At 32.8% G+C, this 23,228-nt stretch overlaps 1 protein-coding gene across 1 annotated transcript in view; it reads left to right on the forward strand.

The window, feature by feature from the left end:
• The first annotated feature begins 1,237 nt into the window (after window positions 1-1,237).
• LOC114324275 (growth factor receptor-bound protein 14-like) overlaps window positions 1,238-23,228 on the forward strand; it is a 416,586-nt gene continuing 394,595 nt past the window's right edge. The window contains exon 1 of the mRNA XM_028272074.2: window positions 1,238-1,463. The gene's annotated coding sequence lies outside the window, so the exon portion shown is untranslated. The remainder of the gene's footprint in view (window positions 1,464-23,228) is intronic.

Below are 23,228 nucleotides of genomic sequence, written 5' to 3' on the forward strand. Positions count from 1 at the left end.
ATTAAATCATATCTAATTTTTGGCAACACGTTATACAGGCTGTTATAATCAAACGTTATGTTAACATAACGTGTACACGTTATTTATAACGGGTTTGTTACATCACAGGGCTAATTGATTGTTGTCGAATTATATGGCCATTTTCGCATTTTTTAAATTTTAAATCGCGTATAACTCGACAACAATCAATTTTAGAGAAAAATCACAAGAGACCTTTTTTGCTCAGAATGTCCTAGCTCTAGCTAGATTATCTAAAAAAATTGTTCGAAGTGAAAAAATTATTTTTGTGAATTTGTTTAAAAAAAATTTGTGAATCTTACTACAGAGGAAAACAAATCCATAGACACAAGAATTATAATAAATAATACATTTACTAAAAACACTAATATATTCTTTTAATGACTTATTTGCGCTGATACAGATACATGCATACCTATCTTGAAAGATTAGCAACTACCTACTGTCTGTGTGCGCATGCGCGCAGTATTATGAAATTTTACTCTCAATCGCGCCTAAAGAAGTATAACTTCAAAAATCGAATCGGAATAATTTCACTAACGGGGGCGCCGATACCTCCTGGACTATAGCGCTAATTGTTAATAATTAAAAATAGCAGCTTTGTAATAAAATAATTCCAAACATCTCTTCAGGACCTTGAAGAAGGGGTTTGAAATTTGGTGTGGTCATTTTTTGAATATCAATAATAATTTTTAATCGACTTAGGTATTAAGCCTTAAAAATGGCTATTTTCGCATTTTTCAAATTTTTAATCGCGTATAACTCGACAACAATCAATTTTAGAGAAAAATTACAAGGGACCATTTTTGCTCAGAATGACCCAGATTATCTAAAAAAAAAAATTGTTCGAAATAAAAAAATTATTTTTGTGAATTTGTTTTAAAAAAATGTTTAAACAATTTTTCGACCACGGCACCGCCCGGCACCCTGTGGATGTGTTATAAGAACCTATTTTTGAGTAAGTTTGTGCAAATAAATCTAATCGAAATAATTTCGCTAGCGGGGGCGACGATACTGCCGGTCTATTTGGACAAATTATCGTCCTGACTAATAAACACCGGCGATGGGATCTGCTAAAATCGAGGTAGCAACAGAATCAGCTGTTTGTCAGATGTTCGGGTAACCTCGTAGCCGGTCGGCTCCCGGAATACCGGCTTTTAGACACACAGGCGACTATGGATGTACGAAACCTTCTGACTGAAATAGTCGGAAGCCGGCAATCGAGGTGGGGTGTACGGCACGCGATCACGGATTCTCCATCCACCTTCTCACTTGCAATAAATAGATTTAGAAACAAAAATTATGTGATAAATTTGATCATGGTACAAACTGTTTAAAGACTTTTTTGAATATTGTGCGATTCTTTGTTGTCGGTCGCCTTGACACGTATCTTTGTGATTTTTTCTGCGATAGGTTTTTGATATTCTTTAATTAAACTCTTACTGGTAAGTTTTTAAACAACTATCATTTATTATACATACTTTCTGTTCTATAAACAACCCGATTCTTTCCATATTTTGTCCGTATTTTAAAATCACCTGTTTTAGTCATAGTTTTTCTTTGTTTCTATCAAGTTTATATTGATAATATTTACACTGATGTTTATAAATTAAAATTAACCTGGAAAAAAAATTATTACTGTAGTTCTGCTAATCGTTTCTAGTATTTTTACCCACATAACTATAAAACCTTACCATTTAAATATTATAATTGACACAATAGATCATTTGGGTGCTACAGCACCTGCTGTAGCACCTAACATGCATTTAATATTTTATTTTGACTACTCCATTCTTATTATATCAAAAGTTATTTAGATTCAATTAACTAATCAAGGGAGTCAAATATTCCAGTCTTTTTCAATGCCAGAGACATTGTCTACTGTCTATGAGTATGTCTAAGAATTTGTTACTACGGTATTTAAGTTTCTATTTAATCTAATCTATTGATTCGTCAACAAATATCATCCTTAATTAGAAAACTGCAGTTTTAGTCATTTAATTGCAGCTTTCGTTGAATGGATACAGAGGGCTGTTACAAAAATAGACTGTTCCATTTCTAGGGTAAGGTTAGTTCTGTAGTCCCTGCTGAATATTCGAGATCCTGCTGAAACTTGTCGGTTAGGGTTTTCTGAGCTATTTTTAGTTGAAAATGAAGGAGGATATATTTTGGTCTCTAAATACTAACATTATAGTTAATTTGGTCGTGTACAACCTACCCTTTTTAATTCCTGCTTTTTCTGTAAATATCAATTTTAGGTTATTTTCCCCTTAGATTGAGTATCTTTCATAAGCTATAACTTATAACATTAAAAATTATATAAATTTTTAATTTATACAATGTTAACTTCTCAATTTAATGTTTTGTTTATAAAATTCTACAATTATAATTTACTAAAATGAGCAATAAACAACTTATCGTTTTTAAACAAATATTCACATTACAGCCTTCAGATCGCAAACCCTTCTACAATACATTCGAATCATATTATGTATATAAAATTATTATTAGGGAGCGGATTTATATGATGCGAGCAATTTTGATGAAATATCCGCATACATATGCAGTGAAAAATTACGAAATATAACAAGATATGCACAATAAATTCAAAAAATGCGCATTTTGAGAAACCACATATCTATCTACAATATAACAAATAAATAATGTTTGCTCAATGTACTTTCATCGGGAATACTTTTCTTGGAATATATTGCCAAAAAGCTTTTAAACATAGGATTTTCCAGTTTTTTCAGGCAGTTCAAGGCATGTTTGCATAAATCATCGCCTCGCATAAATCTGAATTAAAAAATTGTTCATTGGATACGATTGTCTACTGTCAATGGGTCACTGATCAACTACTTTCGATTCGCTCATCTTCTTGCATTTTGACTTACGTCAACATATTTTAAACTTAAAATGATGAGGAAGCAGTCAAATAGTATTTATTAAAGAAAAATGAGGAAGAAAGCAATCTTAAACTCACCATTTTACTACATGCTTTGCAGAATAATTTTCCATTGGTGTAAAGAAGCTGGGGATAGATTCTGATCCGGAAATAAAACAGGCTAGAACCTTTCGGTACATTGCACTATTCATAAACAAAAGGACTTTTACACAAAAACTAAACAATCGCATTGACCGGCTAAAGGCGACTAATTTTACTGATTTACGAGATCTCATTTAAACCACATTTAAATTTCCATTAGAGAATCGTAGAACGATGTTTAAAGATGTAAATATTCTTTTAACAATGGGACATTTAATATCCTACCTATCCTATTGTGGGTAAAAATCGGGAGTCTTCTAAAAAAAGCGAAAATGTAGTGAATGAGCCGACTTCAGGTAGTCCTTTGTGTCAAATTAAAAAATTTTTGAATTTTTTCGTTTGGACAAAAATGTTTTTAAATAGACACATAATATGCACGTTTCTTTAAAAATATGCAAAATTTGGTAAAGTTCCCAGATATGCGAAATATGCAATCAATATGCATTTAGCATAAAATCTGCTCCCTAATTATTATTTAAAAATTATCAAATAAAGTGTAAGGATGTTAATTTTATATAAACTAACGTGCATAGAAATCGGCCCTCTTAAAAATTTAGTCATTTTTGATGTCTCATATTTCCTAAACCTGTTGGCCGATTTTAAGTGATTTTTTGAAGAGGTTATAGCCTGATTATTTGACAATACTACTGTAATAATATTGTTGCTAAACAGTTAAATTTTCATTGTATACCGGGTGTACCAATCAAACTGTGTTTTTTTCTCAAAGTTCGCATCACCCTGTGGAATATTCTAGCATTTATAAAATACTGAAACTAGAACCCAACTATAGCCTCAGGTTTTTTCAACATTCTATTTTTTGAATCATTCGTTTATGTTGGATAATAAAAAAGTTAGGTACTTTAACAACTAGACATATTATGTTCTTCATCAATACACGGTGTTTCTAAATAAGTGCGACAAACTTTAAGCGATAATTCTGCATGAAAAAATAATGACAGTTGGCTTGATAAACGTATGTTTCGTTTCTGAGATACGGGATGTTGAATTTTTTCTTACAAACTGACGATTTATTTTATCGCTTTAAAATTAAAACCAGTAGATATAGCTTTGAGATATTCCAATGAAATTTGGTGGGTTTTAAGACGTAGTTATTTCACATTTTTTGACATACAATTAAGAATTTAATATTCACCATTAGCGCGCATACGTGTAATATGACCGTTCATATTACCCGTATTCACGCTAATGGTGAATATAAAATTCTTAATTTTATGTCAAAAAATCAGCAATAACTATCTCTTAAAACTTACCAAATTTCATTTGCATATCTCAACTGGTTTTAAAGGAATAAATAAATCGTCAGTTTGTAAGAAAAAATTCAACAACCCGTATCTCGTAAACGAAACATTTGCAGACATACGTTTATAAAGCCAACTGTCATTATTTTTTCATGCAGAATTATCCCTTAAAGTTTGTCGCACTTATTTAGAAACACCGTGTATTGATGAAGAACATGTCTAGTTGTTAAAGTATCTAACTTTTTTATTATCCAACATAAACGAATGAATCAAAAAGCAGAATGTTAGAAAACTTGATGCTATAGTTGGGTTTTAATTTCAGTATTTTATACCTAAATGCTAGAATATTCTACAGGGTGAAATAAAATTTTTGACAGAGTTTAAAAATTTAAAGAAAAATTATAGAAAATTACAAAATCTTGCAAAGACCCCTATTGCCATTAAAAATGTTCATGTGATTCTGACCCTGGCTTTGGGGTGAAAGTAAAATAATCGGAAATACCGGAAAAATGTACCCCCTTTTAAACAACAAATTACCTGTCTCTGGTTTTATTAAATGTTATTTTTGTCTGAAAATAGGTGACTTTGAGTCTGCGATTAAAAAGATTTCGGCCTATTAGGGTAAGAAAATCTACAGCCCTGTTTATTTCGTCCAAAGTTGAATGATGTTCGGACATAAAACAGTATTTTTCCACCTACCTCTACCGAAAGTATACATTTCCTGACCTGATTGTCGTACTTTTGTAAAAGTCGTACTTTTCCTCCTTAGGAAGGCAAAGTACTTTTACTCCCTAGAGAGTAAAAGTGACGTCATTGTATGTCATTGATTAAATAACTTATTGACGCCCTATAGAATATTCTATTTTCTATTACGTAAGAATCTACATTTTAACGTTTATTTATAACTCTGTGTTTTGCAGAATGGTAAAAAACAGTAAATTGTTATTTTGATTTAACGATGTTTACATTAATAATTTGACTTATATTTGACAGTTGACAGTTATACTGTACCTACTTGTTAATTTTTGTTCTCTAATAAATTTTATTAGTTAATTACATAAATAAATTAATTAAAAATGAAAAATTGACTTGTTATTTGAGGAAGGTGGAAAAATTATATGTATAACATGGGAATAAAGTGCCTTTTCCTCCTTTGAATGATTACTGCCGTCCAATACGCGTCGCGCAGTAAACTTCATTCTCGGGAGGAAAAGTAGTACTTTGCTCCCTTGTTATACAAATAGCTATTTAACGCACCTACTAAACAAACAAGAACTGTAAAGCCTAGGCGAAATTGAAATTGTAAATATTTATTAAAGGATAAAAAATTTGTTCTTTTCTCCCTTCTATAAATAATAAATATTGATAAAACATTTCTTATCAATTTATTTACAGAACTCATTTCGTTTTTTTTTTCATCATGCTTCATTATGTTTTTTAACCTATAAAAATAAGCAGAATGAACATTTGTTACAATAAAATATAATTTAGAAATCACAGAGATATTTTTATAAAATCATAAAATTACTCAAAATTCATTTTCGCCGATGTGTAAATTATATTTTATTATTTCAATTATTTGAATTATTTTTATAGGTTATAAAAATGGAATAACCAGTTTCCGGTGAGTAGGTGAAAGTTGTGAGGGATATATTTTATGTATGAGGGAGTGTCATGTATGTATTCGCCACAACGAAATTTCCCCTCAACGAGGTGTAAAATTCAAGAAAAAAATCGTTGAAACATATAATAATAAAATATATTAGCTGCCATGAAACTTAAGCCACATACATATAAGTTCAAAGTTCAACCCAATAAAGACCCTAGTTAGGAAAATTAAGGGAACTTAATGCATATAAGTTATTATTTCGCCGCCGCCTACGAAAAGTATAACTCCGAAAAATGCGGTGAAGAGTATAACTTTCAATGAACGCCGCGAAAAATATTATTTTCGGTTATATGATTGTGAAAATTATAATCCCTAAAGGCCCCGTCTCACCATCAAATAATTGACAGTTATTTGATCAAACTTGACAGTCAAACTTGACTAGTGACACAAACTATACATACTAACTGTCACTTTGTGTCACTAACTGTCAAGTTTGATCAAATAAATGTCAATTATTTGATGGTGAGACGGGGCCTTAATATAGTGTTAACGCAAAAAATTATTTTTTGGGGAGTATCAGCAAAAAACATGATTTCTGTTTGTAGGTCTACGAAAGTTATAATTACTAAAAAGTTCTCGTTGAAAATAATTATTCTTCGGTGAATAACATTGAAAAAAATTATTTCTAATTCAGTATTCATGAAGATTATAAGTAACTCCTAATTATGCGCGGTGAAAAGTATGAGCCTGAATGAATGAGAGCGAAATAGCTATTTGTATAACAAGGGAGGAAAGTGCTACTTTTCCTCTCGAGAATGAAGTTTACTTCATTCAAGTAATCATTCAGGGGAGGAAAAGCACTTTACTCCCATGTTATACATATGGTTTTTCCACCTTCCTCAAATAAGAAGTCTTTTTTTCATTTTTACTTAATTTATTTATGTAACTAACCAACACAATTTATTAGAACTAAAACTAACAAGTAAGCAGGGGCGGTTTCTCCATTGGTTCACTTGTGCAGTGAACACCCAATAAAATTTCAATAAACTACATATTTTTAAAAATCTCATAAATATCATTAAAATATTTTTTCTTAAATCTCATAAATATCATATTATCATTAAAATATAACTGTATTTATTAATCACATAATTTGTTTGCACAACACCGCTACGCTAGATGTACGTGGTAAGTGCAAAATTCAAATTGAACCCAGCCACTATACAGTAACCCTATATAGAATATAGAAGAACGAGAGCTCTTAAATCCGTGAACCAGGGATTCTCCTATCTTAAAACATTGACGATTTGTGCACTGCACACTAGTGCACACAGAGACCGGGGCGAAGCGTTTCGATTCACAGTTTGGCATTTTCTGTTGTGGGATTTTATTAAATACAATATTGGTAGGTTACTTTTTTTAGGATGGTGGAGCCTTATTCAGTGACGTTTATAAAAGAAAATGCAAATAGTTTTGAAAATCGACTTCTTATAAAAAGAATGGACTAACTTGGCCGGAGATAAACTTGGTACAAGAATGTGCAATAAGAAACAAAAAGTTTAAACATTGTTTTAAAGTTGAACAATATAGAAAAACTTAGTGATTATGTGGGTGTGATAAACTACATTCTTTATTTTGTTTTCCATGTTTAGTATTTTCAAAGAATAAAACTATAATTTCAATCTCGGTCTTTGGATGCCGTTAAAATAAACGGATTTTTAAACAGTTTTGACAAAGCCATATCATTATTCGTAACTTCTGCCTCCACCTTCACCACCGAAGAAGCGTCATCATTCAGTAGGTATCATATTCTGCACAAAACAAAAAAAGTGTGTGACATCCTGACTAATCGGGTCAAAGACAGGTTTCATTTTAAAGGACATCTTTTGGCGAGGCCCCAAAAATTTTTCGCCTGCGGCGCTTATTCACTGTTTGTATAATTACATTCTTTAATTGAACACCCTCCTTAAATTACCACGAGCCGCCACTGCAAGTAAGTAAAATATAACTGTCAACTGTCAAATAAGTCAAATTATTAATGTAAACATTGTTAAATCAGAATAACAATTTACTGTTTTTTACCATTCTGCAAAATACAGAGTGTTTTTAAATAAACGTTAAAATGTATAGATACTTACGTAATAGAAAATAGATATTGTACAGGGCGCCAATAACAAGTACAACTTTGCTCCCTACAATCAGGTCCATAAAAGTATACTTTCAGTAAAGGTAGGTGGAAAAATATTTTTTCTGTTCTATACTCTCGAAGACCATACCTTCTAATACAGTGTGGTGAAAAGAAAAAGTTCACAATAATTACTTGTAAAAAGAATTATTTCTGATTATATTTCCACGAAAATTAATATTATCTACTAAAAATTTCTCGGCCAAAATAATTACTCTTCGATGAATGACAGCAAAAAAAATCATTTCTATTTCTATGTTTGCGAAGATTATGAATCCTAATAATGCGCGACGAAAAGAATAATCCTAAAGCGACAGCGAGCACTTATTTTGCTTCCTTTCCAAGGAAGCTTTGGCATCGTACGGAAATGTAACTTTGTCAATTCGCATATCAAAAACAACTTATTTAGTACCAATCGATGTAACTTTTCGAGTAGATCATCAGATCTCTATGTGAATGTATGTGTGTGTATGTGTGCGTGCTTGTAGTATATGTGTGTGTATGTAATTATAATATATTATAATATCCGAAATGGCTGTACAGAGTTTAATCTACAAAAGCTTATTTTAAAGGTTTTTGGAGTGATAAAATGATGTATATATATATATATATATATATATATATATATATATATATATATATATATACATATATACATATATATATATATATATATATATATATATATATATATATATATATATATATATATATATATATATATATATATATATATATATATATATATATCGGTTTTAAAACGTTCTCCTACGTCTTCCGATGCCTAGTCGCCATTCACTTCGGTCCATCCAAAGGTCTTCATCCAATTCTCTTTCTCTCATTTCTCGATTTATGCCTTCTCTCCAACTCAGGCGGGGTCTTCCTCTTTTTCGTCTACCATGAGGGGTCCACGTTAGGATTTGTTTCGGGAGTCGTTCTTCGGACATTCTTTGTACGTGTCCATACCATCTAAGCTGTTTGGTACTAATGTCATCTACTATTGTGTGTTTCACATTCATTATTTCCCTAATTCTGTTGTTGGTTACCCTTTCTAATCTTGATTTTCCTGCTGAGCGCCTCCAGAAATCCATTTCTGTTGCTTCAAGTTTTCTCTTGTATCTTTCTTTTATTTGCCATACTTCACTGCTGTAAGTGATTAATACTCTTAACAATTGTATTGTATATTCTATGTTTGTTGTTGTTTGATATTGACTGGTCCCAGAGGATGCTATTGAGAAGGGTAATTGCTTTTCTTCCCTGGTTGTTTCTTTCTTCTATCGTCCGGTCTACGCTTCCTTCTTGTGTGATGGTCATACCAAGGTATTTATATGCGTCGCAATGTTTAATAATTTCGCCATTCCTCAGTGTAAGGTCCTGCTGTGTCCCACCGATACACATATATTCGGTCTTCTTTATGTTTATTTCCAAACCACCTTTTTTGTACTCCTCTATTAATTTCCTTGTCATATATTCTATATCATCGTAGTCTTGCGCTAGTACAAGTTGGTCGTCTGCAAATGACAAAGTGTATATTGTATTGTTGCTGATCGGTAATCCCATGTTTTTGCATTTGCGTTTCCAAAGTTTTAGAGTTTGTTCGAGGTAGATCTTAAATAATGTCGGTGAAAGGCAGCACCCTTGTTTTAGGCCTTTGCTAATTTGGAATCCTCTCGATAGCCTGCTTCCAACTTTCACCCTTGATGCAGTTTTGGTATACAATTGTTTCGTCGCTGTTATTAAATTTGCGCTTATATTGGTTTTCTCTAATGCTTCCCATAGTTTGTTTTGTGGAATGCTATCATACGCTTTTCTTAAGTCCACATATAACAGATGCACCTCCTGGTTGACGGCCAGTTTCTTCTCAATAATCTGTGTAATACAAAACAGATGGTCAACCGTTGATCTCCCTGCCCTGAATCCTGCCTGTTCTTCAGCTTCTATATCTTTATATTCGTTTTCGATTTTATTTTTAATCATTTTTCCGTATATTCGGCTGATCGAGTTCGTTACAGCGATGCCTCTGTAGTTGTCACATTGATCCCGTCTGCCTTTTTTATGTATGGTGGATATCCATGATGTCTTCCATTCTTCTGGGATTTCCGCTCCGTTGATGCATCTTTGAAAGAGTTTAGCCAGGTTTTCATATAATTTTGTTGTGCCATATTTTATTAGTTCAGCTGGTATGTTCCCTGGTCCTGGTGCTTTGTTATTTTTTAAAAACTTACATACTTCTTCTACTTCTTTTGTTGTTACCCGTAATGGTGAGGCTAAGATATTTACATTGCTGGTATCACTGTTATTTAAAAATTCCGCTCTGTCCTCATTTAGGAGTTTTTCAAAATATTCGTCCCATTGATCCGGTGTGATTGCTGATATTATATCTCTTTTCTTTTCTTGTCGTAGCGATTTTAATACTTTCCAACTTTCTGTACTTCTCCGTCCTCCTAAATGTGTGTTAATCATGTTACACTTTTGCTCCCAAGCCTCATTCTTCTTTTGGCATATCATTTTTCGCACTTTAGCTTGGACCCTCTTGTATTCTACCTTATCGGCGTCGGTCCTTGTGTTCAGAAATTTTTTATACTTCTCTCTTTTATTTTTAATCTCTTGTTCTATTTCTTCGTCCCACCAATACGGAGTTTTTCTGTGGTTTTTTATTTGGAGTCCGAGGGCCTCTGTTGCTGCTTCCTGAAGACATGTTTTTATATAATGATAATGCTCTTCATTGCTGGTAAATTGCATGGTTTCTAACTTTTTATTTAATCTACTCCTGTATAAATCCCTCACGCTTTCTTGTTCTAAGCTGTTTAGGTTGTATTTCTTTTCTGTAAATTTTTCTATTTCCGCTGCAGCTTCTTTTAAATCTCTTGCTCTATCTATTCCTATTGTGAGCTTTGTTTTTAATAGATGGTGGTCACTGCCGCAAGTGGCTCCTCTATATACCCGCACATCCTGTACAATCAATTTAGTCTTTTGTCTTATGATTGTATAGTCTATGATTGATTTCAGCCCTCGGGTATTTTGTGTCCATGTATATTTATGGATATCTCGGTGTTGGAAGAATCCGTTTGTGATTTTCATATCATTTTGTTCGCATAAGGCTATTAGCCTAGTACCATTGTCATTTATAGCTTCTTCACCATATTGGCCTATGACTTTATTGTGCTGTTTCTTGCCTGTTCTACTGTTTAGGTCCCCCAAGATTATAATTTCTCGTGATCTGCCGATATTTGCAATTTCTGAATGTAGCTTTTCAAAAAAGTCGTCCTTAATATTCACCAGTGCATCATCGTTTACTGCATATACTCCAATAATCGTAATCTTTTTTCCTTTGATAGTTAGATTCATTTTTATGAGCCTTTCGCTGATGGCTTCCCAAGCAGTTATGAATCTCCTTAGTTTCTTGCGTATAAGTATACCTACACCTTGTTGGGCTCTTTTCTCCTTTGGTACCCCGCTGTAGGAGTAATCATATTCTCCGATATTTTCTGATCCTTGACCCTTTCGTTTTGTTTCGGTAATCACTGCGATGTCTATGTTCAGTCTATTTATTTCGTGTATTACTTCATTTATTTTTTGTTTAAACCCTTGTACGTTCCAAGTTACAATATTCGTCATCCTTTTCCGTAGCATGTGTCGTCGTTTTATAATCAATCGATTCCGAGGCGTTTCGCTAGGTTTTTTAACAGTTTGAATTTTTCCGAGTAACGGGAGTTAACCCGATGCCTCAACCCCCGACCTGGAGGACCAGGGTTTGATTTTGGAGTATTCCTTCTCCTAGAGGATTTGCTTTCTCTACAGCTTTAGAGCATCCTCCGCCCTACCTGTTGGTCCGCGGGTAGTATTTTATTTCCTACCTATCCGCCAGCACTAGGCTGGTGAGGACATGCCCCTATCCGCCACCTTGGGGACGCGCTCTCTAGGGGTTACAGGTTCCCCCGAAAGTACATGCAAAGATAAAATGATGTACATGCATAAAAATTTTGGTGTTGCCGATTAATATTTTTAATGTAACCTTTATGAACATGAACATAAAACTTTTTACATATTAATTTGTAACTCTTAGAGAGTACAAAAAATATATATTTTTCATTTATGCACGTACACTAATATTGTAGAGGGCGCAAAACTCGAGACCTCAAAAAATGATGGCGGACAGTTAATCTCAGGATTGGGATATCTGAAACAGAAAATCATACGGTATTTGAAAAAACCATGAAAAACTGAAGAAAAATCACAAATTTTTTTCAAATTTTTGTAAAATAATTTTTTTGCGGAATTTTTCACTAACGGTGGTAAATTGTCACGTAAGAAACCTTCCTTTTTCCAATGCCCTACGATTTTTTTGTTTCAGAGATCCCAATCCTGAGATTAACTGTCCGCCATCGGAACTACTTTTTTTCGAGGCCTCGACTTTAGCCCCTCTACAATATTAGTGTACGTGCATAAATGAAAAAGGATATATTTTTTATATTCTCTAAGAGTTAAATATTAATATGTAAAAGTTTTATGTTCATTTTTAATAAAGGTTCTGAGAAGAAAAATCTTGAAAAAATGCTTATTTTTGGTCTTCTAAAGTGTACTAGTACCTTAAGAACTAGATGTTTTCGTCATAAATATTTTGGGAGTTATGTTCTTCGTGGATGTACAGATAACAATAATTATTTTTTGTTGTTCCTGGTCTAAAAAGAATTCTTTTCGTCACAAATATTTTTAAATTTATAATCTTCTTGGGCACGTAAATAGCAATAATTTTTTCCGCCGATATCTGTAAAGAAGTAATTGTTTTCCCAACAACCTTTTGGAAATTATAGTACATATTCGCCGGTACATCAACAAAATTATTTCTTTTTTGTAGTCACTTATTGAAAAATGATTTCTTCGCTGTAAATCTTCCAAGAATTATTTTTTTCGCGAGAACAGAAAGGGAAATAAATATTTTCGTCGGCATCTATTAAGAACTAAATCTTTTCGTCATAAATATTTTAGAAGTTATAATCTTCGCGGACACGCATATAAAAAACATTGTATCTCCAACACTTATCAAAGAGTTATTATTTTCACTGAAAATGTATTAGGAATGACATTAATCATAGGTACCACCGATTTATGTCTTTTATGTATCTAGTTTGGGTTTATCTATTTTATGTTTTTTGGTTGGTGTTTCATTAAAAGTTCCCCCTAAACCAAATTTCCCCTCCCAAGGCAAATTTCCAGATCCGCCACTGGAGTAATAACTAGTGATACTGATGTGGGGACAGGTGTGGGAGAGACGGATCAATTTCATCTGAAAGTATGATTGCACCAGGGCTCAGTGCTTGTTCCTTTTATTCTCATTAGTGTTGGATGAGATAACAGGAAAAGTGCAGGGTAACAGTCCCTGGTGTTTACTGTATACGGATTATGTAATGTTACTAGGAAATGCTGAAGGAGATTTCGAGCAAAAACTGGAACAGTGGGGACAGGCTCAAAGAAAATGGTTTACTCACAATCGGTTAGTAATTTATGGATTTCTAACCTTTGGAGTAATCAGGAAGCGACTTATTACTTACTTTACTTTCCCGGCTAGCATCTGTCACTTTTCTACCTGCAAATGTCAATGTCATTTTTGATTAAAATATTGTTTAGAAAGAATAGAATCCACTCAACATTTATTTAATTAAGAAACAACAACAACAATAACAAAAAGAAAACTATTTGGAATTATAAATATTAATAGTTACATTGGAATTATGATTACTATTAACTATTATTAAACTTGTTTTGTTACCTAGCAACGATCTCACAGGTTACTTAAAATAATTCATCTTATCACATAATGAAAATGGATACAGATATTTGAAACGAAATTATTATTGGTAGATTGTGAGTATTAGAAATCCATAAACTACTAACCGATTGTGAGTAAAATAGTATACAAACCTCGCGGGAACTCATTCTAGCCTCGCGTCTGTAGTTTACTTCGGTGCTTCGCACCTCGGTAAACTACCTTGCCGCTCGGCTGAAATAGAGTACTTTCCCGCTAGGTATGTTATATGTATACTATTAAAACTTAGTATTCTTTTTGCTATTTTTTTATCCCGACAAAAATGACCATTATTATATATTATTTTAGTTGTAAATTCAAGATTTTTTACAACACTCCACCTCTAGAGTTGTGGAGCTCGTTTGAAAACCTTTCCATGGACTTTTCTACAAACTTTTTTTTACAAAAAACGGCATAAAAGTGATTCAAAGTAAGAAGAATATAAAATTACAAACCACTCAACTGTAAGCACGAAATATTTTTTAAATTAACGCATTTAGTATTAGACAAGGGGAAAAGCTCTGGTTCTGTGCTAAAATGGAGTAATCGTGAACAATGTTAGATATGCCGATGATACCTTAGTGCTGGAAGAGATGGAAAACATAATACATTGTGAAATATAAAAAGAGATGAAACTAGAAGAGGTGGAAATTATCGATATAAACGCATAAATTAACATTACATTACATAGTTTCCCACCTTTAGACGTCTGTGACAGTTTTTTATAAAATTCTCCTGTCACAGCGACAGTTGTCATACTCCTCCGATACGTATAAAGGTGGGAAACTATGTAATGCAATGTTAATTTATACGTTTATATCGATAATTTCCACCTCTACTAGTTTCATTTTTACTTCACAATATACAGTACGTAAATCGTTCAGCTGGACATAGGGAATATACATTGAGACAATATGGTTGTTCGCATTAAGGGGTATTAACCTAAAAATTGACAATTCATTTCGGCTGACACAAATATATGTCAAAATATATAGCAATGTAGTCACTCACCCATTCTGTTCGTTTTAACAGTTCTATTACACCAGAAACTCGTACTCGAACAGAAGCTTCAACTAACACAGGTTAGCGTAGTTGCCATAATTGTCTCAATGTATATTCCCTATGAACCAGATGAACGATTTACGTACTGTATGTATTAAGTTTTCCATCTTTTGCGTTGTTTTGCCGGTTATTAGCACTCTATATTGTTATGTGGCGTAACCGACATATTAACTGTGAGATGAAATCAATGACATACGCATCAGAAACATGACCCGACACAGCCAAAACAAAGCGAATGCTGGACACAGCAGAAATGAGCACTCCCAACTCCCAATAGAATTACAGGAATCACGCTGGAGAAACCGAATAAGGAATGATGAAATCAGAATAAAATGTAATCTACAGGGTATAAACGAGTTCACACTAAATAGAAAAAAATAATGGAACAATCACATCAGTAGAATGATAGGGTAATTAAAAGAGCAAGGACAAATCATCAAGTGGTAGAATATCGGCCGACCACGCAAGAGATGGAGTGACAATATCCGGCAATATGCCGGATTTATATTCAGCCTTTGCCACTACTAATGCCGCTGTCGGAAATATTGCCCGAAATACGATATCGACGCGACTGAGGTGTTCACATCAGTTCCTCGCCAATGTCCTCACAACTCATTTAGTGAACGACTCTCAAGAATGGAATGTGACGACAGCATCGTCTTGCTCTTTTACTCACTTACCGCTTTGCCGGCGGCAAGTGAGAGAGAGAGAGAGAGAGAGAGAGAGAGAGAGTAGCTGAATGTGAATGCTTACTCGCGCTCGCGCTGCCCGTCCTTTGACTTCCATCTCGAAAACCGACTTTTGAGGGAGCGCCGTGCAATGGCAGTAGCATGAGCAGCGGCAGCGCGAGTGAGCTATTTACACATTCACGCTGCCCACTTCCCTGTCCAACAGGACTGAGTGTAAATCCGGTAATGATGCAATACCCCGACAACGAACAAGCAAAATTGCTTATATAAAGGAAGAAGAGGATAAGGCATCTTATGAAAATAAATGAAAATGACCCTAATACACAGATTGCAAAACTGGCAAAAATATCAAAGTCATGGACTTCAATCTCAATCAGTTGTATTACCTACTGCAGATGGCAACGCAAACGCAAATTAGCACATGCTTTTGAAATTTAAAACAAAATCGCAGAATCGATATTATTATAACTGTTTGTTTTATAATTTTTGAAACATTTTGCTGCAATAGCTTCTTTTAGTAATATGCTTACGGATGATTGAACCGGCTAAAATTAGTGACTTATAAAAATACAGGGGGTTATTGCCATGTGGGACATACTCATGACTACGTTGAAATCTTGTTTGTTGAATATTGTAGAAAATTGTTTATTGATTACAAAACAATTTGGAAATTGGGTTAGGTCAATATTCGAAAGCTTAGGTTAGTACAAAAAATAATTTCAGCAATTTTTTGCAGTCGATTAAAAATCAAACAGGTCAGGTCAGTTAGAACTCACATACAACAATTTTTTTGGATTTTTTTTGGAGAGTATGGATTTTGGAGAGTATGGAGTATTTTTTCGAGTTATGGATAAATGGCGCTATAATCGGAAAAAACGATTGTTGGAAATGGAAAATTAAATTAATAATGGAAAGTCCCCCCTAAAATCGAAAGTCCCCACTAAAATGGAAAACTTTACTTAACTTTTTTTTGTTTTAGAACCTACTCTTCACAAGCCAATAGGTCCCCAATGCGTTCTAGTGACTGCACATTTAGCACACTTTCCTCCCCTACTAAAAATAACGAATTTATTCCTTTCATTTGCACCATACTGTATATTTTAGAATCTTCATAAACTTATATAAAAGACAGGTGAATTATGTATTAATATAATTTAAAAGAACAAGAGGTCAATGAAAAGCTAAATATCTCATATAAAACTTTATAATAAAAAAAAAGAATACATTTATTCCATGCGACAAAATGAGAGATGAAATAAACAGATGATATATTCGCATTAAATAGCGCCAATGGAAATACAAGACAGGGATTAAATTAAAAGAGTTCATTTTTTAGAAGTTTCCATATTTTTTCTAGATTTACTAGAGTAACTAGAGCTACGTTTCCTGCTATTTTCGCCCTTTTGCGTTTTTATATACTGATCCGATTATTGTTGTATCCGATTATTTATTTGGATCAAATGTATTTCTTCGTAAGTATTATCTAAAAATATATAAATATGTGATACTTTTTACCTTGCTATCTTTTCTTTAACTGAAGTTTTTTCCTTTTTTTTTTCTCAAAAACATGAGTTTTTTTCAAACTAGTTTATTTCTGCGTATTTAATTGTAGTTTATTTGTAATTTTTGGTCATTTTGGATAGTTTTTGATTTATATCAGTATTTTTTATAGTTTTGGATAGTTTAAAATCTACTGTTTCTTTTTGTACAATTTCTTAAGGACCACCCACCACCCTGTATTGGCGCAAATGGGAATAGAAGACAAAGATTTAATTAAATGAGTTAATTTTCTAGAACTTTCCACATTTTTTCTAGATCTACTATAGCTAAATTTCCTGCTATTTTTCGTACTTTTCACATTTCACGCGCGCTTCCTGCTACTTGTCACCGTTCGTTTTTTTTTTTAATAGTAAAATATTTACTGTTATCACCTAGGGCTCAAACTTTTAATAGAATTTTAAATTCCTTATTTACGTTTCGTCGGAGTAACAATGGCAACTTCAGGACGCCGGACGACAGAGAATAATATACTTTTTAACAAGTCGTCTGCTCGTGAAGTTTTTAAATGAATAGGATCGTTTTTTTGCTAAACGAAAAACTAAAAGATTATAAAATGTAACGATTGGTAGCCGCTGAATTTTTTGTAAGGCTGTGTAATATGATTGTTGAAGTAATTTCACACCTTACTTTACTTACTTAGTCCTAAGCCTTTAGGTGTATGGCTGGTGGAGTTGAGTTTGGCATTGTAGTCTCCATGCTTTCCTATCTTGTGTTAGGTTTCTTGCACTTTCCAATGTCAATCCTTTCTTCTCGACTTCTTTTCTGATTTCATCTACCCACACTACTTGGTCTTCTTCTTTTGTTTTTTTCCTGCACTCTCGTTTCGAACACTAGTTTTGTTAGCCTCTCGTTCGACATTCTACACACGTTCACGAAGCATCTAAGTTGTCCTTCTACTATTTTTTCATTGATTGGTTATAGTTTTAGCTTTTGTCTGATTGTTTAGTTTGTCTGTCCTCTTTCTGTTTGCTAGTTTCCTAAGGAACCTCATTTCCATAGCATTGACTCTGGATTTTTGCCTTCCCGTCAATGTCCATGTCTTGCTGCTATATATGATTGTTGGTCTAACTACTAATCTAGCAACTGCCGTTTTTACCTTCTCCGGTATCTCTTTTTTTCCTAAAAATGTTATTTTTATACTGTTGAATAAGTTGTTCGTCCCATTCTCTCGATTATTTCCATGTCTTATTTACCATTTGATTCAATTATTACTCCTAGGTATTTAAAATATTCCACTTGCTCTAGTTGTTTCTCATCTAATTCTATTGCGTGTGTCTTCCTCATATTTGAAATTATCATTGTTTTTGTTTTCTCTGTATTAATTTTTATATTTATGTTTAAAAGTTCTTCTAGGATTTCAAAGTTGTTCTGTAAGTCTTCTCTGTTTTCTGCTATTAATACCATGTCATCTGCAAATAGTAGCTCCGATAGTTGAGTCTGTTTCATTTGCCAGTAGCCTAATGTTAGTTTTCTCATTCTTCTCTTGGCTTTCTTTATTGGTTCATCCAGCACCACTGAGAATAGCAGTGGACTAAACACGCAACTCTGTTTGACTCGCTTGACTTGTAGTAAATTATCTGGATTTCTCGTTATTGGTTCTTACTGTATTTGTATTATTTGTATTTAGTCCATTGAAATGTTACATTTAGGGTTGAATTTTTTAGAGGAGTCAATTTTATTTTTTTTATGTGTAGGGGAGGTCAGTAGAGAGTTCAAGTTTTTGGGGTCGCCACCCTTGTCCCCCGGCCGCCACCTTAAAAGAGGGGTGCAAAGGGCTTTCACGCTGTATCTCGTAAACTAGCAACCCTACAGAAAATTTAATTTCACATAAAATGAAGCAAATTAAATTTTCTACAATTTTATATCTATTACTTTTTATCGTTAAGTGACCAACAAAAAAGTTATAAACAAAAATAAGAGAAAATTTTCCTTTTGGAGGTTATAACTTTTTCTCCGTTCATTTTACAATAAAATGACAGCAATTTTGTAGAGAGTTTTTTAACGAACAATTTCCAGTAAAAAGTTGTTTAATATTATTTTTCTACAACCGTGTTAAAAAATGCAATTTTTAGCACTCCATACGAGCGTTAAAAATGCTACTTTAAGGCACTAGTGCTTTAATAGTATATTGTGCAACAAGTGCAGAAAGGTACTAATTTCTCACGAGTTTGAAAAGTTGCGGTACGAGCGCAAGCGAGTGCCGCAATTCAAACGAGTGAGAAATTACCTTTCTGCACGTGTTTCACACTATACTTTTTCTACAAGCACAGTTTTTCCTAAAAATAAAAATCACAATTTCCAAACGACGATTAATTATAATAGGTACCTATGTGATAAATTTTAAACTGTATTTAATTAATACCAACTAATCAATTTAAATTCCTTATACCTAAATAAATTGCACAGAAATCAGTTAAAAAATTAATGCACTGCCTTAATTTGTTTAAATTTAAACAATTATTACACATTATTGACATTATACTTATGCAGTCACGGATTTACACAAAACCTACTTCATTCGACGTCTCTTGCACAGGTTGCTAAATCCTTATTGGTTATGTGATAATTATAAAATGTTTAATAAGAATAAAATTGTAAAATAAAACAGTTGTAACATCCATAATTTAGTTTCTATGCTATAGTTAAATATAATAATTGTCTTATAGGTTATATTTTTGTCTAAAGTTTAACCACGGATGTAAACAGAATATAACGTTACTCAGAATGCGGTAGTCCACGGATGTAAACAGAATGTAACGTTACTCAGAATGAGGTAGTCAATTGTGCAGAAAAGAACTTTGCGGCACAGAAACGTCACTTTACGGCACAGAAACGTCACTTTTCTGCACACTAATGTCAAATATCTTATACTGTGAGAAAATATCAAGTTTGCTAACATAAAACCGTGCAGAAAAGTGCACTTTGAATAGTGGTTGTAGAAAAAATATTTTTAAGGCACTGCAGTTCGTATTGACCGTATAGACAATTTTGATGTAATGTCAAAAAAATATAAATAAAAATGGAATGTCAGTCACGTTCAAGTAAAAGTTTTTGTAGATATTGTCCTGTAATTACGTTTGTAGAAAAAATATTGTATGATATGCGTGTTAAAAAGTACATTTTTAAGGCACTCATGTGAATTGCAGAACTCGCTATCGCTCATTCTGCAAACTTTCCCATGTGTGCCTTAAACGTGTACTTTTAACACTTATATCATAAATAACCAATATATCAAGGTTTCACAGCTCTCCAAACTTAACCAGATTCTCGAATGCTCATAGGGATACGATAAAAACAAAACGTTAGGCTTACTTTTCTATCTATATATTTTTATTCGTACAATTTATTATGATCTTAATATTCCTATGCTATTATTAAACTATTTTTCACCTTTTCCATTGACATTATTCACAGAGGATGGAATGAGAAAAGGTACCAAATCATCTTTGTTTAATGCCTTTACACCAATAGAACGACTGTAATAACAGTCATAGAAGCCACTTTGTTATGGATGGTGGTTTTCTTCTTCTTCTCTTCTTCTTTTTGTATAGACATGACTCTGTTTTTTTCAATGTGCCTCTAGTAAGTTGTCGTTCCATCGTTTTCGTGGTCTTCCCACTGATCGTCTTCCTATTGGGGAACCGTCTCTCGCTGTCCTGACTACCCTACTTGTTGTCATTCGGCTTATGTGGTCATTCCATTCTATTCTTCTGTTTCTTACCCAGTTATTAATGTTATCCACCTTGCATCTCCGTCGTATATCTGTACTTCTAGCTCTGTCCCATAGAGTCTGGCAAAATTTAATTTGCTTCATTTTATGTGAAATTAAAATTTCTGTAGGGTTGCTAGTTTACGAAATACAGCGCGAAACCCCTTTGCACCCCTTTTCCAAGATGGCAGCCGGGGGACAAGGGTGGTGACCCCAAAAAGCTTGAACATAAGCTTTTACTGACCTCCCTACATATTATAAAAATAAAATTGACTCCTCTAACAAATGCAAGGTATGGCCTAAAAAATGTAACATTTCAATGGACTAATTTCAGAACAAAATAAGTTTAAATTGAAATCAGATCCAAAATATTCATTGAAATCATTGTTCATATTTTCAAATTAGTCACATTGCTAGAAAAAAAAATGAAAAAAATCAGTCACGTCAGCAATTGGTACATTATTTATTTATTAAAATCTAGGAAAGTAACTTCAAATTGATAACCTCCTTATCAGTATGCTATTACAATTACTACGTAGCGTTGTACATCCTTGGTAACTAATATAATTGACTACGTAGTATCAACTTCAATATATTACCACCTATTTTTTTTATTAAAAACACTTCTTATTTGCAATAGCAAATAATTATGTCATTACCAGTACTATATTCCAGAAATTATTCCGATACGATTATTTTGCACAAACTTACTCAAAACGAGGTTCTTATAAATTATAACATATCCACAGGGTGCCGTGGTCGAAAAATTGTTTAAGGGGCTATCCTAGTGTAAAAGTACGAAATGCATATACTTTTTTGGGAATTTCTAAAATAAAACGACGAAGTGTTGATTTTTTTTAAACTAGCTAAAACATTTTTAGTTTCAAAAACCACCAAATTGACATTTTTTATCCGATCAAAAAACCCCTAGTTGATGGTATAGAAAATGACATATACTTCAATAATAACTTTAAAATTTTATGTTTCAGAATCTCTATTAGTCCCAATCACTGCAGCAGTGGAGCTATGTTTTTATTTTCACGGTGCCAGCAGATGGCGCATAAATCGTTTAATTTTCAATATTTCTTATGAAAATTGTTTTTATGTACTTCTTTTTATAATAAATGCTCATGCAAATTTTCAACACAATTGGTATAGTACTTTTTTTTTAAATTCCCAAAAAAGTACATATTATATTTCGTACTTTTACACTAGGAAAGCCCCTTAAATAATTTTTTTAGATAATTTGGGCATTTCTGAGCAAAAAAGGTCTCCTGTCATTTTTTTCTAAAATTGATTGTTGTCGAGTTATACGCGATTAAAAATTTGAAAAATGCTAAAAGGGCTATTTTCAAGGCTTAATAAATCGATTAAAAATTATTATTATGAAATTAAAAAGTTTCAAAGTTTCAAATCGCTCCTTCAAGGTCCTGAAGAGATTTTTGTCATTATTTTATTACAAATCTGTTATTTATAATTATTGACAATTAGCGCTACAGTCCAGGATGTATCGTCGCCCCCGTTAGTGAAATTATTCCCATTCGATTTTTTTTTTGTACAAACTTACTCAAAAAGAGGTCCTTATAACATATCCACAGGGTGCCGGGCGCTGCAGTGGTCGAAAAATTGTTTAAACAATTTTTTAAAACAAATTCACAAAAATAATGTTTTAACTTCGAACAATTTTTTTTAGATAATCTAGGATATTCTGAGCAAAAAGTCTCTTGTGATTTTTCTCTAAAATTAATTGTGGTCGAGCTACACGCGATTTAAAATTTGAAAAATGCGAAAATGGCCATATAACTCGACAACAATCAATTTTATAGAAAAATCACAAGAGACATTTTTTGCTCAGAATAACCCAAATTATCTTAAAAAAAACGTTCGCAATGAAAAAATTATTTTTTTGAATTTGTTCTGAATCCTGTGAATGTGTTTTAGGACCTCTTTTTGAGTAAGTTTGTGCAAAAAAATGTAATCGAAATAGTTTCACTAACGGGGGCGACGATACAGTTGGTCTATAGCGCTAATTGTTAATAATTAAAAATAGTAGCTTTGTAATAAAATAATGACAAAAATCTCTTCAGGTGCTTGAAGAAGGGATTTGAAACTTGACTTGGTCACTTTTTGAATTTAATAATAATAATTTTTAATCGAGTTATTAAGCCTTGAAAATGGCTATTTTCGCATTTTTCAAATTTTTAATCGCAATAACTCGACAACAATCAATTTTAGGGAAAAATGACAAAAGACCGTTTTTGCTCAGAATGACCCAAAATATCTAA

This window comes from Diabrotica virgifera, chromosome 1 (assembly GCF_917563875.1).
Source record: "Diabrotica virgifera virgifera chromosome 1, PGI_DIABVI_V3a".
NCBI lineage: Eukaryota > Metazoa > Arthropoda > Insecta > Coleoptera > Chrysomelidae > Diabrotica > Diabrotica virgifera.